Source organism: Psammomys obesus, unplaced genomic scaffold (assembly GCF_907164565.1).
Source record: "Psammomys obesus unplaced genomic scaffold, mPsaObe1.curated_primary_1811, whole genome shotgun sequence".
Taxonomy (NCBI): domain Eukaryota; kingdom Metazoa; phylum Chordata; class Mammalia; order Rodentia; family Muridae; genus Psammomys; species Psammomys obesus.
The window spans coordinates 5,605,440-5,610,554 of NW_026585691.1; the positions used below are offsets into that span (position 1 = coordinate 5,605,440).

The 5,115-nt window shown below is 43.7% G+C and overlaps 1 non-coding gene across 1 annotated transcript; it reads left to right on the forward strand.

Annotated features, from left to right (window-relative positions):
- The first annotated feature begins 1,692 nt into the window (after positions 1-1,692).
- On the forward strand, positions 1,693-1,820 carry LOC129670349 (small nucleolar RNA SNORA40). Its single transcript, XR_008719180.1, has one exon. It is a non-coding gene; the product is annotated as a small nucleolar RNA SNORA40 (small nucleolar RNA).
- The last annotated feature ends 3,295 nt before the right edge of the window (positions 1,821-5,115 follow it).

The window sequence follows — 5,115 nt, forward strand, 5'->3', positions numbered from 1 at the left end:
TTCTGCGGGGCTCTGAGACTCTCCCAGACGGAGCTGCACGAGATGCTCAATAATCCACCAACTTAATTGTTTTTCATTTGGTGGAGAAGTAAATACAATGCGGAAGTTTAGAGCCAAATTGTTATTAAATTATTATTTTCATTTTCATCTTCTTTCAATAATTGTTATTAGTGATAATTATTTAATTAACTGTGCTTTAGTGCAGCAATTCGAAACCATAGCTACACATTAGCGTCACCTGGGGAACCACTTAAAAACACTTTTGGGGGATCCACTCTAGGCCAATGAAATCAGTTCATCCGGGCATAGCAATAGTGCTGTGGTGTTCTTTGACGAGTCCCAGGGTTTCTCAGACACCATCCCATTTGGGAACCTGCAGGTTTAACAGGTCACTGACCAACAATAGCTTTTGGTTTCAAGCCTCTCCATTATGATTTTGAAAAATATATTTACAATGTGACATAAGCTACATAACATAAAATATACCATTTTATTTATCTTGAAATGCACGGTTGAGTTCATTCCCACACAGCTGTCACCACTGCGCTTCCTTAGAAGTCTGTCTGTCTTACAGAACTGAAGCCCTGTGTTCACTGAACACAAACACCCCTCTGCCCTTTCTCCTAAGGCCTGTCTCCTTGAATTTCATTCCAGGAACCTCACAAAGTATGACATCTATACAATGAATGGGGTTTAATTAGTTTTCCTCCTGTTGGTATATTCCCCTGACCTGTTCATCCTGGGGTATGTTCTTTGCCCTTGAACTTGAGTGGTTTATAGGGGTGCTTCTGAGAGTGGCTCCCCTAAGCTGTTTTACCTGGACATCAGTGAGCCTTTTTAGCACAGAGGCACATGATTTTCCTGCCTTCATGATAGTTCTATTAAAGTGCTTACTTCCATTCATCATTTGCTTGGCCATGCTCTTCTGGATTGTCTAGTCTCTACAGGGTAGATTCACCTGTGGTATCTTTTAAACCATTCAAGTGCTGACTCACACCCAGTCTAGTGGAATCGCATCTTTCAAAGGATGGAAAGTGGGCATTTGAGTAGGTGAATTTCCTGTGGGAATTCTACTATGCAGGAAAACATGAGTCACAGGTGAAGTGGCTTTCTGGGGTGTGTGTTTTAGTGGCATTTTTTGTTGTTGAGCATCTTCAGATATGATCCAAGGTTCAGCGGAATCAAAAATTCCTCTGTACACTTGCTCTCAGGCAGGCTAAGCATCTCACCATGGTTTTGTATTTCTTTTCATTGAAACAGGTTCTTAGGTAGACTAAACTACCCTCAAACTTGGTATGTGGCTGAGGGTGACCTTGGACTCCCAATCCTCTTGCCTTTGCTTCCAGGGTGCTAGTCTGAATGGCGTTTAGCACCATGCCTAAGTGTAATCAAGGGGCTTCATACAGGCTAAGGAAGCGTTCTACTGACTGAGTTACACCCCGGCCTGCATTTGTATTTCCTAGGCATCATGCAAGCCTCTCCTACTCTGCTGCTTGGCTTTGTTTCTTATCGCCACCTACACCTTCCACGTCTATATTTCTCTTTCTTAAGTTGCCTTTGTTTGCCTCTTAGATCCCCCTTTGCCTTAAGAAAGCATGCCTTCTTAGACTCAGTTTTCCTCAAAGCCATTGAAATTCTTTTCCCAGAGACTCAAACTTCTTTTTTTTTTTCTAGGCTCAAGAAGGCACAAAATAGATTTGTGTGTGCGTGTTTGTTGAAATGGTGGGAAAAAACTTGAGAGACAGGTGTAAACATGAGTCTTCTTGCAACCCAGAACTCACCGTTCAGCACGAGTTTTGATATCTGTAAGAAGGAATATGATACTCAAGAAAACACAAAATAATGATGTATTTCACAACAAGGTTGTTTCAAATAATGGAACCATTGATTATTTAAAAGCAAAATGAAGGGCTGGAGAAGTGGCTCAGTGGTTAAGAGCACTGGCTGCTCTTGTACAGGAAGCAGCTTTGATTCACAGAATCCACATGGTGGATATTAAACTACCAGTAACACCTGTTTCAGGAAGAGCCGACACCCTCTTCTGACCTCTGCAGGCACCAGGCACACACATGAGCACAAACATCCATGCAGGCAAAACACTCATACACATAAAAGTTAAATAAATCCTTACATAAGAAAATCAAAACAGAACGAAACCACAAAAGGCATCGTAGAACATCTTCAACACTGTCCATACTGATTGCAACCATGATGGAGAACCTCAGCGTTCAGTCCTTTATTCTTCTGTGTTGGCAACAATAGCATTCCGACGTTAGCATGGATGACAATGGCTCTGAGGCTTCCTTCAAACACAACCTTGGCCTCTTTTGAGGGTCACTGAATCTGTGGATCTGAGGTACACCCTGTAATACGTGTTTCTAACAAGTTTCAGTACTATGGTTGCTGTTCCTGTGAGGATGCTGCTTCAGACATTAGGGGTAGCTGGGCCTGAGTTACTGAGCTCCTTTATCAGTAAGCTTCTCCAAACATGCTTCAATGGCTTTATCAATCTGGGAAACATGCCTGTTTGTGTAAGTCTTGTATGCATGCATTAAAAGTAGCAGTCTTGATACTATGACATCATCAGAACTCAGATCTAGCTGGAATTTTTGGAGCAGTGTTTGGCAGATAACTAGGAACACAAGTTGTAAAAATGGGGATGAGCTTTGGTCTGGCCGAATTGGCCCAGATCCATGATGAGATGTAATTTCTGATTGTGTAAAGAGGTGCGGTAAGGTGCTGGAGAGATGGTTGAACACTTAAAAGTAGGTACTGCTCCATTAGAACTAGAGTTCTGATCCCAGTGCCCATATCAGGTGACTCCAAAACACCTGTAACTCTAGCTCCGAGGGACGTAGCACCCCCTTCTGGCCTCTTTGGGCACCTGTACATACACGTGCATATATACAAACCTCATCTGTGAAATTTTGCTTTGGTAGCAGAAAACAAACTCAAATACAAAATATCAAACGGAACGTGGCTACCAATAAATTTCCAAAACCTCCCTTGCCCAAGCTTTACTTGCTAGTGCCTTCAGTTGCCATGGATATGGAAAGAGATGGCTACCAGAGTTTCTTTGGCATAGAGCACTTCATTCCTTGGGTTCTGTTTTCAGTTGGCTATGGCACCTGAGTGTCAGCATCGGCTTTCCTTCCCTCTTTGTGACTCTGATTTAGTTTTAGGAACATAACGATCTCTCAGGATACACTGAAAAGTCCCTGAATTATTTTCCTTGCAGTAACTTTCACAGGGAGGTATTGGCTCTGATTTCTGTGTGCTTCCTCTTTTGGGAACCATAGATATTTTGCCTGCTTCTAGTACTTTCTTTCTCTTGATGTCCTTCCAAAAGGAGTTCTCTGCTTTCCTAACACTGGAAAATCCTCTATAGGCTGTATTTCAAAGTTCCTGGGGAAAAGTAACTTCTCAAAGTTCTCTTCAAAGTTAGGTTTTTTTTTTTTTTTTTTTTTTTTTCTGGATTTCTGCTTTGCTGGTGTGGACTCCAAGTGAGTGTAGGAAGGATGCCAAATGTTCTGAGGCCGTTTGTGTCACAGGGCTGCTGTGCCTCTGGGCTGACTACTAATGGAAGGGTAATTATGTATAGACATCCAATTTTCTCTCTAGTGAGGAGCATTGTACCCAGAAGGAGATCAAGGGTCGTGCTACTGAGGTCTGCCCCACTGGGATAGACACTGGCATTCTTGTGTCTACAACAGCAATGGTTGGAAATACATGCTCTGATTGTGACTCATCCTGCCTTTCACCTCAGGCCCTCATCACTCCTTAGTGTCCATCTTACTCCTGGTGTGATTTGTTTCTGCTCACGTGTGAGAAATAGGAAAGACCAGGAACAGTTTAATATGGTTTATCAGGGCTCGGATGCTAGATATTTTAAGTTTTGCAAGAGAAATAGTCGTTGAAACCCTCTGTCACTCTTGTGGTGGCCAGAGCAGCAATAAACAACACATGATGCTGTGATTCTGACTTTGACAGCCATTGTCCTCTTAATCAGAGCATTTGTGAACACTGGCCAGGAACTGGCAAGATCACACCAGTTGGTTCATAGAAGAAAGGGTGGGGAGGATTACCAGACCCTGTCAGCTGAGGTCTGTCGGTTACCACTCATCCATGTAAATAAGTCTAATAGACTCACCGGTCAACCAAGCAGACCTTGATGGAATCGCCGCTGTGGTCTGGCTGATGCCCTAATGAAGGGTAGAAAGGGGCCATACATTGCTTACAACAGCACATGAGCAGGAGGAGAGACAGAAGGAAGGAAGGAAGAGAAGAGGGAATGGGGAGAGGAAGGGGTCATCTTTGGAGAGACAAAACCTGAGTTTCCCTATGACCTCCACACCTGTTGTGTGACAGACTTTTCCTGGCGATACGCAACACAAACAAGTCAACCTAATGTTCCAGTCCCTCCCTCCCTGGAAGTCCCAGTGATCTTTCCCCTACCAGAGTGCCCTTTCCAAAGATGTTAGCCATCCCTCCGCTCAGCACCAACATGTCGTTCTCATGGCATTATCCTAAGTTTTAGTTACTGCCTACATCCTGCAGGCAGGCAAGCTCTCCTCTTCTTCCCACTGTACCTGGCTCTTCACTGCCTATTTCTTTCTTTTTCTTCACTATCACCAGGATGAGTCTCTCCTGAAACCTTCGGAGCTTGATTTTGTTTCTGTCTAAATTTCTCACTTTCTCATCTTTGCGTCAGTGCTGGGGACTGAACTCAGAGCCTTGTGCATACTGGCATGTACTCTACTGCGAGTTACATCCTTAGCCCCTGTTTGCTTTTAAAACTGTCCCATGGCAGCGTTAAATGTCATGAGATGTTTATAGTGTACTGATGGTTCTTAACCCAAGAGATATATTTGGTTTCATTACGAAAGGCAGTTTTTAATTTGGGGATGGTTGGACTCCCTTCTGCATACTGTACAATCAGAAAGAAAGGGGGCTGCTGAGTTTTCAGGGGCTGCGCGCCCCACCCTGTGGAAGCTCACACAGACGTAGCCGGGACAAAGATGGGCCTCCAGAATCCTGCTTCCTTTTAGAGAAGGGCGATTTAAAGGTTTTCTGCAAATCTGTGACATTCCTGTCTCCTGCATCAAGTACAGAGTG